Source organism: Mus musculus, chromosome 12, assembly GCF_000001635.26.
Source record: "Mus musculus strain C57BL/6J chromosome 12, GRCm38.p6 C57BL/6J".
Lineage (NCBI taxonomy): Eukaryota > Metazoa > Chordata > Mammalia > Rodentia > Muridae > Mus > Mus musculus.
In genome coordinates, this window is record NC_000078.6 from 52,842,967 (window position 1) to 52,855,245 (window position 12,279).

The 12,279-nt window shown below is 43.5% G+C and overlaps 1 protein-coding gene across 12 annotated transcripts in view; it reads left to right on the plus strand.

Moving 5' to 3' along the window:
* The window catches only part of Akap6 (A kinase (PRKA) anchor protein 6), a 456,981-nt gene that overhangs the window by 144,379 nt on the left and 300,323 nt on the right, over window positions 1-12,279 (plus strand). The window contains exon 1 of one of the 12 annotated variants that reach the window (XM_006515829.4): window positions 9,913-12,025. The exons of 10 other annotated variants lie outside the window; for them this stretch is intronic. The gene's annotated coding sequence lies outside the window, so the exon portion shown is untranslated. Of the gene's footprint in view, window positions 1-9,912; window positions 12,026-12,279 lie in introns of those variants that run through there. One more of the 12 variants, XM_030246700.1, reaches the window with a different exon arrangement.

The following is a 12,279-nucleotide window of genomic DNA, read 5'->3' on the forward strand; positions in this document are numbered from 1 at the left end:
GCAGGTATCTACACCTGCCTCTTTCAGCTGCTTGTTGGTAGACATTATTCCTTTAACTTAATACTATATTCTTATTTTTTTCCCCTTGTAAATGGACTCACATATGGGCCATGATTTCTTCTCATGGCACTTGTGCATAGGAAGTCTCTAATAAGTTTATTAAGAAGGAGTTTTGTTATGGTCTGAACATAGTCCTAAATATCTGTGAGCAGAGCCATCAAGATTGTCACCAGAACTGTTGTAGAGATCCCCAGGATTGTGCGGCCTTTTAACTGTGTAAGAGTGTAGCAAGAAGGTGCCTCATATGAATGAGAAAGTGTGTGTTCAAAATATACCCTGTCAAAGAGTGTCTTGATTTCCCAACCTCTAGAACTGTGAGAAGTAGATCTTGTCGTTTGTAGACTAACTCATTTATGAATGGCAGCCCAAACGAAGAAATAAGATTCACAGCTGGTACCAAGATGTGGAGGTGCTGCTGTAACGGCTCGACGTGTGAAAGTGGGTTTGTAATGAGCAATGAATAGAGACGGGAGGAGCTGTACAGTGCACATTCAGAAAGCCTAAACACTCCTTTGTCTGCGTGACTCTGCCAAAAACTGAAGGAGAGCAGGAAGTAGTGAAGAAAGCTTCGGGCTACTAAAGAACACCGAGTTGGCGTAGCATATTGGTAGAAATGTAGGTGGTTAAGACCATCGTAGTAAATTGAGAAATAAATGAGGAACAGGTTGGGGCAACAGGAGAAAGACCAGCCTTGCTGTGGAGCAGTGTCATTCTTGGCTGAATTTCACTGTGTCCTGGCGTTCTCTGGGAGGTAGAAAGTGTGAATAATGAAACCAGAGCCTTCTAAACCACGCAGGAAGAGCCTCACAGGTAGACCAAGAGCAGACAGGTAGACCAAGGGAACAATTCAAAGACCAAACATGAGTATATGTAACTTCAGCCATTTAGTATTTGACAATAATGCAAAAAAAAAAAAAAAAGAAAAAGAAAAAGAAAGAAAGAAAGAAAGAAAGAACATAAAGTGGAATTGGATCCATATCTGTCACCTTGCACAAAAACTAACTCCAAATGGATTACAGACTTAAATGTGAAACCTGAAACTGCCAGAAAAGAGATAGGCAGTATACTACATGATAGAGATGGAGGAAAAAAAACTTCCAGAAAAAGGGTCCATTTACTCAGGAATTAAGGACAATAGACAAGTGGGGCTTCATAAAACTGAAAAGCTTCTGTACTAAAAAGCTAAAGAAATGACTGAGTGAAGAGGAAGCCCAAAGAATGGGAAGAATCTTTGCCAACTATACGTCTGACAGAGGATTAATTTCCAGAATATATAAAGAACTCAAAAAGCGAAGCTTTAAAAAAAAAAAATGATCCTTTTGAAAAATGGTCTTGGGACCTGAACAGAGAGTTCTCAAGAGTGGATCAAGGAACTCCACATAAAACCAGAGACACTGAAAGTTATAGAGGAGAAAGTGGGGAAAAGCCTTGAAGATATGGGCACAGGGGAAAAATTCCTGAATAGAGCATCAATGGCTTGTGCTGTAAGATCGAGAATTGACAAATGGGACCTCATGAAACTGCAAAGCTTCTGCAAGGCAAATGACACCGTCAATAAGACAAATAGGCCACCAATAGATTGGGAAAGGATCTTTACCTATCCTAAATCAGATAGGGGACTAATATCCAATATATATAAAGAACTCAAGAAGGTGGACTCCAGAAAATCAAATAACCCCCTTAAAAAATGGGGCTCAGAGCTAAACAAAGAATTCTCACCTGAGGAATACCGAATGGCTAAGAAGCACCTGAAAAAATGTTCAGCATCCTTAATCTTCAGAGAAATGCAAATCAAAACAACCCTGAGATTCCATCTCACACCAGTCAGAATGGCTAAGATCAAAAATTCAGGTGACAGCAGATGCTGGCGAGGATGTGGAGAAAGAGGAACACTCCTCCATTGTTGGTGGAGCAAGCTTGTAAAACCACTCTGGAAGTCAGTCTGGTGGTTCCTCAGAAAATTGGACATAGTACTACCAGAAGATCCCGCAATACCTCTCCTGGGCATATATCCACAAGATGTTCCAACTGGTAAGAAGGACACATGCTCCACTGTGTTCATAGCAGCCTCATTTATAATAGCCAGAAGCTTGAAAGAACCCAGATGCCCCTCAACAGAGGAATGGATACAAAAAACGTGGTACATTTACACAATGGAGTACTACTCAGCTATTAAAAAGAATGAATTTATGAAATTCCTAGGCAAATGGATGGACCTGGAGAGCATCATCCTGAGTGAGGTAACTCAATCACAAAAGAACTCACATGATATGTACTCACTGATGAGTGGATATTAGCCCAGAAACTTAGAATACCCAAGATATAAGATACAATTTTCAAAACACATGAAGCTCGAAAAGAAGGAAGACCAAGGTGTGGATACTTTGCCCCTTCTTGGAATTGGGAGCAAGGCACCCATGGAAGGAGTTACAGAGACAGAGTTTGGAGCTGAGATGAAATGATGGACCATCTAGAGACTGCCATACTCAGGGATCCATCCCATAATCAGCCTCCAAATGCTGACACCATTGCATACACTAGGAAGATTTTGCTGGAAGGACCCTGATATAGCTGTCTCTTGTCAGACTATGCCAGGGCCTAGCAAACACAGAAGTGGATGCTTACAGTAAGCTATTGGATGGATCACAGTGCCCCCAATGGAAGACCTGGAGGAAGTACCCAGGGAGCTGGGGGGATCTGCAGCCCTGTAGGTTCAACAATATGAACTAACCAGCACCCCCAGAGCTCTTGTCTCTAGCTCCATGTGTATCAGAAGAAGGACTTGTTGGCTATCAGTGGAAAGAAAGGCCCATTGGTTGTGCAGACCTTATATGCCTCAGTACAGGGGAACGCCAGGGCCAAGGTGTGGGAAAGGGTGGTTGGGGGAGTGGGTGTGGGAGGGTGTGTGTGGGGCTTTTGGGATAGGATTGGAAATGTAAATGAAATAAATACCTAATAATATATATATATATATATATATATATATATATATATATATATATATAAAGAAAGTGTGAATAATGAAAGCAGAGCCTTCTAAACTACACAGGAAGAGCCTGCTTAGTAAGATGCTGGTACAGGGAACTGATTTAAAGATGGAGTTATTTAAAAAAAGGGAAGTATAACTTAAAAAGTTAAATTGGGAAATAGTAAGAAGATCTGTTTGTGAGTGGCCAAGGGTGGTGATGTAGCTCTTTGATGAGGACAAGGGAGATGGACATAAGCTATCTAACCCAGGATCTGTGGCCTCCAAAACTGCGAGAAACACATTTCTATCACTCACAAGCTACTTAGTGATGATGCTTTGTTATAGCAGCCCCACCCAGACTAAGAGTTTCTGAAGTCTTCATCTTCCTCACACTGGAGTTACGATGACTTAGGTCTTTGAGGACAGTTAAGGATTTGTAATGCACCCTGAGTTGTGAGAAGATGAAACAGTATTTCTGCAAATTTGAGGGAGCTGGACCTTAGAATTCGGGTTGCTGTTCTTAATAATTTTGCTTTCGGTGTGTCTGATAAACACTTTAGTCTCTTCTTTTTTATTTCTAGAGCTTATTTATTTTTATTTTATGGGTATGAGTGTTTTACCTGTGTGTGTACACATGTATGTGTGTGTGCGTGTATGTATTCATGTGTGTTCATGTGTGTACCTGGTGCTCCTAGAGACCATTAGAACACACTCAATCCATCCCCTGAAGCTGGACTTACAGACTACTAAGCCATCATGTGGTGCTAGGAATTCAACCCAAGTCCTCCAGAGACAGGCAGTGAGAGTGCTCTCAACAACCGAGCCCTATTTCCGGCTAAACTTTTTAGGTTTTTTTTTTTTTTAAAGTTATACATAATAAGGGAATTTTTGGTCTTAGGAGAACTATAGGTGCTATGTCAGATATCTAAAGAGAAAGCAAATTATCCTTCAGTGGAGACTGAGCATCATTGCTCCAAATAAGAGAGGGTTTTGGTTGTAGTTGAAGAGGAAAAAGCCTGTGAATGATGTAAATAGTGAACTCTCCTCCATGGGGTCCTGCACTAATGAAAGGTCTATGCCCATCCCCAGACACTTATGCCTGAAATAACACCACCATAGGGGGACTCGCAGGCTTTATTTTCTTCAGTATCCATGCCTAGTCACCGAGAGGTACCCATTCACAGTCACACTGTCTGGTGTTTCCTTTCGTGGTTTGATGACAGTCGTATAAATTGACTCATCCAGCTATTCTGAGGGAAGAAAGCAGTTGTGTAGAGCCAGAAGATCTGTGATGCCAAATACACACATTTAAAAAAATGGCTTTAGCTCACCATTGGTTTGAATTTAGATTTTACTGTGCTAGACACAGTTTAGTATTCAACAGAGGACACACACTCAGGAACTGAGCTCAGTGCACTCTACCTCTGTCAGCTTATGTTGATGTTTCTTACTGCCTCATCTCTCAGTACCATTGTGCAAGCCTGAAAGTGTTTCTTGCCAGGAAGTTGTCTATGTGGGTTTTCCAGTTGTTTCAGCACAAAGAATTAGTGGATATAAAGTTTCATCTATGATAAAAGTACCTTAAAATATACTATATTTCTTTCTGATATAAAGATGGTTGTACCCTTGGCAATGGGCAAAGAGACACCTTGTCGGTAGTGTTTTCCTTATATTAGGGACAGAGCAGAAGGCAGCCATTTTCTTTTTTTTTGATCCTAGGTTGATACCTGGCTTGGTGGCCCAAGCTGTCTTATGCGTAGGACTCACAAAATTCAAGTCAAATCCAGGCAGCACAGTGCAGCCAGAGGAAGATAAACAGAGACCTAAGACCATTGTGCCACCCACAGACCTGCCCTCCAGTGCACAACACATGTGGGCCACAGACACCCACTTGTTACCACTCCACACAACACAGATGGAGGATGTCACCCGGAGTTGGCAGCCATGTGCCCAGGCTGCAGCAGGAGTCAACACAGTGTTTGGTCAGACAAAAGGGAAAGAGAAGTGGAGCAGCTTGAGCATAATGAAGAGAGATGAAACCGGAGACTGGAGGGTGGAGAGGAGTGGCCAGCTGTGAGCCAGCTCTGCCACCCGGGGCCTTGATGAAGTCCCAGCTTACGCTGCCACGGAGGGCCATGTCTGGGTCTGTGGCTTTGTAGCAGCTGGTGTCGACAATGTCAGTGTTCATGCCTCACTGGAGAACATGGGGATTCCCTGGTTGGGGCAGTCCGTGGGGACTACGTGAATATCCAAGGACTGTGCATAGCTGGCCCTGCTCCTCACTGGATGCAACACTCTGGAGAGCTGGCCCTATCTCTCACTGCTGACAGCATCTGGGGAGGCGGGGCCTGCACCTTGCCCAAGCAGCACAGCGGAGCTGGCCCTTGTGACTGGGCTATGGCTGAGCTGCCCGGGGGGTAAAAGTGTAGGAGAGCCAACCCCACCACTTCCACTTGTCTGCCATGGGGTGGCACAGGCGCAGGGTGATTACCCCCTCCCTTCTGCTCTCCTGCGCGCTACAGTCAATGAGGGGGCAGGGATAGTCCTCCCACCTATTGCAGCTAACGAAGGGGAAAGGGAGAGGGCATCACCCACGTTCCCACACCACCTCACACCAGCTCTCCCACACTTCCGCCCTCCAGGATGGCTCACACACACCTCCTCCACTAGGACCAGCTCTACTGTGGTGCCCAAAGGTCAAGGCTCGCTCTTTAGAGTCCTGCCGCTGGTGAAGGGCAGAGCTGGCTCAGGCAAGTTCAGAGTTCACGACCCGTGAGCATACAATACTGATGGTATCACAGAAACCAGGGATCTCAGACCAGACTGACAACAATCATTGCAATGATCATTTACAAGTAAAGATGTGTGGGAAAAGGGATAGACTGTGGGACACACTGCGACACACTACAGCTTCCATAAAGAGATGTTTTTATGCTTTATTTTGTTGTTGTTTGTTTATCTGTGTTAGTTTGATTAGGGGTAGGTTGCAAGGGTGGATACGAGGGGACGGGGAGATGAGCCGGACTAGGGTGCGTGATGGGAAACTCACAAGGAATCAATAAAAAGTTAAAAAAACTGTTGTACAAAATCAAGTCAAATGACATTCTCCCACAACCCCCCCCCCCGCCCGTGTTCTGTAGTGAGAACGTCTACTGACCATGTAGTGTTTAGTCATTTAGACTTCTAATCTGTGTTCACATTCTTTTTTTTTTTCCTTTTTTTTTTAAAAATTAGATACAGCCTTTATTGACTACTATATGTGACCAGTTATCTTACCTCACAGAATATTTTGGAGTTAATATATAAAGATTTAGTTTTTATATTCAGTTTTTTTTTTTTTGGTTGATTGATGATTCAATAATGCATTCAAGGAGTCAAAATTCTTAAGGTGGTAAGCAGGATGGCTTCCCATGGGAAGGTGCCTTGCCTGTTACTCCTAACACACAGTCTTCTCTCTGGGGGCAACTGCTGCCAGTTACCTTCTAGACGGAATGCATCTAGCCATGCACCTCAGCACAGAAGCGAGCTATATATAGCATCACTGAGCCTGTAGGAGGAGGAGATCCCAGTTACCCAGTCTCTGTCCTCTTACAACAACGACCCCAGCAAAGGAGCCTCTAGCTAGTGACTCTGTGTCTACTCCAAACTGAGAGATTCATCATCCTAGAGGAGTATATCATACCTAAGTCTGCCCGTTTTGGTGCTTCCAATAATTGTAGTCATATAAGATGTATCTTTGTGTATTTGGCTTCTTTTGTTCAAATGTTTATGGTTTATAAAGTTTATCAAATTCCCCCCTCCAAACATACTGAGACCATATGATTAATCATTTTTTTAAAATATTAAGCCAACCTTCGTTCCCAGAATGAATGTATCTAATTTTTATGTATATGTGTGAGTGAGTGAGTGTGTGTGTGTGTGTGTGTGTGTGTGTGTGTGTGTGTGTATTACTGGATTCAATTGGTAAAGAATTATCTATTTCTGAGTTATCCCTATACCTCTGAGCCTTTCTCTCTGAAAGCCTGGATTTTCTCCGCTATCCCACCTTCGTGGCGGGCTCTGAGCTTGTTTATTTTTCTCCCTCTAGCTTTGGAGTCTACTTTAATTTTGTCTCAGCCTCCCCACCTCTCAGTTGTGCTTATGAATCTGTATGAGAAGATGGTGACAGTACCTTCCCTCTGCGTTCCGTTCTGGGTGGGATCCTAAATTCTGGATTCCCCTCTGCCCTGGAAGCGGCTCTCTGATGCCTTCAGACTGCTTGGTTTTCTAGCTCTCTAGTTTCCCTTAGTGTGGTAGCTGGTGTTCATAAGCTAGTCTGTCCTAACCAGAAATAAAAATAACATGGAAATGGAAAGCTAGTCTTCTGTCAGAGCACCATGGTCTTCTCAGAGGATAATAAGTCCACACTAAGCCCATGTCTCTGGGAGGAGCAAAGGACCTTGAATCCTCAAAGTCCTCTTGCTGGGATGCCACTAGAAAGCGTCCTTCCTCAATTGCTTTGTGCCTTAGGCCAGATCCTTCCTTCTGGGGTACCCAGTCACTCGTGACAGGAAATGAGGAACTCTGTTCACAGCTTCTCTGCCTGTTCTCACATTAGAGCCCATCGGTCACTGAATCACGCCTTTTGTAGTTCCCTGTGGTTTCGTTCTGTTTTGTTTCAATAAATTTGTTCACTTTGTCTCAGTCCCACCGCCTTACCGTGGGCCCAACTGTGGTAGCTGTTTGTGTTATTGAAAAGACTCCACTCCCACTCCCTGTGAAAACAAGGAAAGGTCTTTCAAAACTGTGAACAGGACCCAAGCCTTCAGCATTGTGTTTAAATCCAAGAGCAGCTCTCTGTGGCCCTCTGTCTAGCACTGCCTATATTGTACACATGGCCTTGCAGCATCTACTGCAGCCAGGCTTTTTGTGCTATGGGTACTGAGAGATCTCTCTGCCTCTGCTCAGGGGCTGTCCCCTTCTGGCCTGTGACTAGAACAAAGGATGACCTTCTAGGTTTGTTTCCTCCACATTAAGAGGAAATTAGGTTTGTTTCCTCCACATTAAGAGGAAGTTGAGTTAGAAGATTTCCAGTTCAGAGGACTTTGTGATTCTGAGCCATTGGCTTAAACTGTAGTATGTATCATTGTAAGAACCAGGCTTATGTCTACAGCAATCTCTGTACTGGTCGTAAGCATTGCATAGCGTGAGCTGCTCTGGTTTGACTTTTGTTGCTGTGACAAGAACAACTCTGACCAAAAGTAGCTCAGGGATTTACTTACACTCACAGTTCAGATTAGGGTCCATTCCGTGGGAAGTCCAGGCAGGAACTTCACAGCGAGTGTTTTGGTAGCCCATAGAGCTTTATCTCCAACTGAGAAATTCATTTCACAGGCAAAGAAGCAGACAGAATGAAGCCAGCTCCCACCCCGCTAGCTTCCTACCCATGTCAGGATGGCCTCCTGGGATGGGCTTCTCCTCTTGTTCTCTGGCTTACAGGCCTCACAGTCTGCAGCTTCTCTCCAGTGCTCTCCTACCGGCCGCTGTGGAGCTCTTATTCCTTATGAGGCTGACACACTGCTTGGCCAAGCAGGCAACTTTCTTTTGGGAACTGTTTATCTCTAAGGTCCCTGAGGACTGAAACAAAATTCTTTTCATTTTAGAATTTCTCTGAAATGAATATAGAGCTTAGTATATAATGAATGTTGAACTAATTAACTTATATTCAAATGAATGCATGTTTTCTATTGAACGCTAGTCAAGAAATAGAATTTTCATATAGAGATCTTAATTGTATTAACCTTGTATCTGAAGCACCAAATACACACACACACACACACACACACACACACACACACACACACACACACACACAGAGAGAGAGAGAGAGAGAGAGAGAGAGAGAGAGAGAGAATCCCTAACTTGAAATTTTAAAATATGTAGTATTCCAAAGAGTGAAACTTTTTGACTGCCAATATCTTGTCAGAGTGGAAAATCCTACACTACACTTGAACTCATGTGATGGTTGCAATAAAAACACAGGCATGGTACAAATAATATATATGGTTACCTTTGAGCTATGTATACAAGATATACATGAAACCCAGATGGGTTTCTTCCCTAAAATATCTTATTGTGCACATATAAATATTCTAAAATCCAAATGAATCTACAGACCAAGATACCTCTAGTCTAATGCAGTTTAGATCATGAAAACTCAATCTACATAAATATTTGGGGTATGGCTGACTAACAAAATTATATTTACACGTTTCTTAGATTCCATAAGGAATATGTAACTTCTCAACTATGCATAGCTTTATCCAGACTGATGCCAGTACTTGGTTCTGGTTAGAAAATCCTGTCTTGATTTTGCCATCTTTCTTCTTTTGAGCTAGCAAGAGCTGACAGCTATTTAAATAAAAATTAAAAATAGTACATGTCCTGTTTGTTCCTGCCAGAATGTTAAGTGACCATGACCACAGAACTGAAATTGTGCTCTGTCTCTCCCTCTGTCCCTCCATCCCTCCCTCCCATTGTTAGTTTGAATTTAGGTTGCCCTGTGATAGACAGAGTGTAGTACTTAGCAGACAGAGGACACACTCTCAGGAGCTGAGCTCAGTGCACTCTCCCTCCATCAGCTCAGGTTGATCGTCCTTACTCTCCTTCATCTCCCAATACCATCTGCACAAGCCTGGATGTGCTTCTGGCCAGGAATGTGCCTATGTGTTTTTCCAGTTGTTTCTATACAGAGAATTAATGCTTAGAAACATTCGTCTATGACAAATGTATCTTAAAATGTGTTATTTTTTTCTGATGTAACAACCAACAGTCAAGTAACATTTTTTAATATTCTGTAGTGAGAACTTCAATTGCCTACTATATACAGGTAGGGGGTAAAGAGACCATTGAGATGACATGGCATATCTCTGCCCTATATCTATATCATCTACATCTATCTAATATGCTGTCAAATAGAGGAAAGTGACAATAAAGAAATTAAGGGATGTCCTAGCTTTCTAGATGTCATGACAAGTTCTGGAGCAAATATGCTTTTCTTTTCCTTACTTGGGGAAGATTTTCAAATAATTCAGGAGTTAAAGTGTCACCAGGGTACATCATTCGCGTGTGAGAATCCTCCTTATGAGGTGGCTTTGACCCTATCTACCTTTCTGTGTGGTCATCACCAATGGAAGAATTTCAGCTCATGGAAAATGACTTTGTCAGGAAGAGAATAAAGTGAGAGGCCTCAGGCTGGGTCACTCAAGTCTTATCATCGGGCCTGACAGACTAGAAATGCTCTGGACTGATGACCTGAGAATCGGCTTTAAGTGAGCCACATTTGTACGTAAGCTTGGCCATGCATGCGGCTTACTATGTATAATGTACATGGCATTTGTTTGCCACCTCAGAACTACTCGTCACCACAACTAATAGCAGGCTAAGTAGAATTTGCTTTGAACCTCAGTGTAGCCTTCTTTCCCAGAAATTCTGTAGCACTCTAGAGCTCCTCTACTCAGCAAACCTTTATTATCACCCACGAAGGACACAGTGCCACTTTAAAGCAGCCCTGCAGAAATGAACTGGGCACAGCAAGGGTCAACTAGAGTTGCTTGTTCCGAGTGTTGGCTATGGGGTGAAGAGACTATTGAGATGTCAGCAGAAGCAGAAATGGGGCTCACAGAAGACTAAGTATTCTTCAGGCAAGGAGGGGTGACTGTTGGAGTGCTTGAGAGAGCCAGAGTGAGGGAAAGAAAGTCCCCTCTTTAGGGGAATACGGGGATGAGTCACTTCTAGCTTTTATTTAAGCTTCTTTGACAATGAAGCTGACTGGTTCTCAGCAGATCTCTAGTCAGAAAATTCTAGCTTCTGCTTACTCCTCTGGAATATTCACTCTCTCTCCTGGAGCCCGGTGTTTGTGGAAGCCATGAGTGGGGTGTTTATGAAAAAGCTGGAAGCTTTGTGAGCACACGCCACATGTCTAGGAGCAAGAATGTTCAGCACTGCCAAGGACAGGCACTGGTAAGGGGGCACCATGCCCTTCCCTTCCACGGTCTCTTGGTTATTTCTTTCCTAAGACCCACATTTATAGAACAGTCATGTTAGCCAGTAGGTGGGTCAGTTTGTAGTTTATGACAAATGGCATGCTTTGTGGATATCTGTCAAAATCTAGCAGCAAACTTTCATAATTGTGAAACATATTTACAGTATATTGTATTTCTAGCTGTCTCTGGAGGGTCTGAACAATCTACATAGGCTTCTGGGCAGTTTCCTTGTGCAGCAGAGCACTGTGTGATGTGTACTGCCAGCAAGAATCAAACCATTTCTCCACACAGCTGTCCAAGACACTCACATGCTCTTCTTGGCTTCCGTGTTCTGACAGTCCAGGCAGTTAGCAAATCTGTAACTGTGGTCTGCCTCATGGGCTGAGCTCCCCGTCGGTACTTAGAGATGTGGGTAATCCTGGTGTTTCTTCTGAGCTGAAAATGCAGTGTTGTGCAGAAGAAACACCACACCAACAGACCATACAAACAGTAAGCTTCGCACACAAGCTTCTAGTGTAACCAAGCAACTGACACATTAGACAGACTTTGCCATCGGCGTGCATTCTCGGGGAACTTAGGTCAGTGCCTAAAATAACCCTGCTAATTGTGAGGGGCACATGTGGGATGAAATTCCAGTTAGCAGTCTGGGAGCTGAGTGACTGAGCATTTGAAACCTTACTGTCATTACAGTTCACTGCAAGCCTCTAAAGCAGTTAGGCCCACAGCTCTTGGCCTGTCCAGGTACGGAAAGAAAGTCATGTGTGTATATTATATTCTCTGTTTGTAAAGCTGGTTAACCGGTGACAGCCGGTTGAAAACCAAATCGACTTGAGTCACCCGATCTGGGCTTTCTCTCTGCTGCTTTTTGCTTGTTGTATGGTGGAGTAATTGCAGAGTGGATGGCTTGGCCAAAGGACAGGAAACTGCAGCAACCTGTTTAGGACACTGCCACACACCGGACTTCTTCATTCAGGTAGGCTGGGGGGGGTGGTGGGGAACTCTTTAAATGGACAGAAGTCATTGAACCATTCATTGAACCAGAGTCCCAAGTGTCTCTCCCACACACAGCATAACTGTTTTGATGGGCTCTGTGTTACACTCCCTCGCTAGGCAATATGCTTTTTTTAAAAAAAAAAAGTCTCCATAGTGTTGTCAAGAACCTAAATCTACATCCTAGGAGGTAAGGGAGGCTGAGGAATTTGTTCAGCTTGTAAAAAAAAAAGTCTT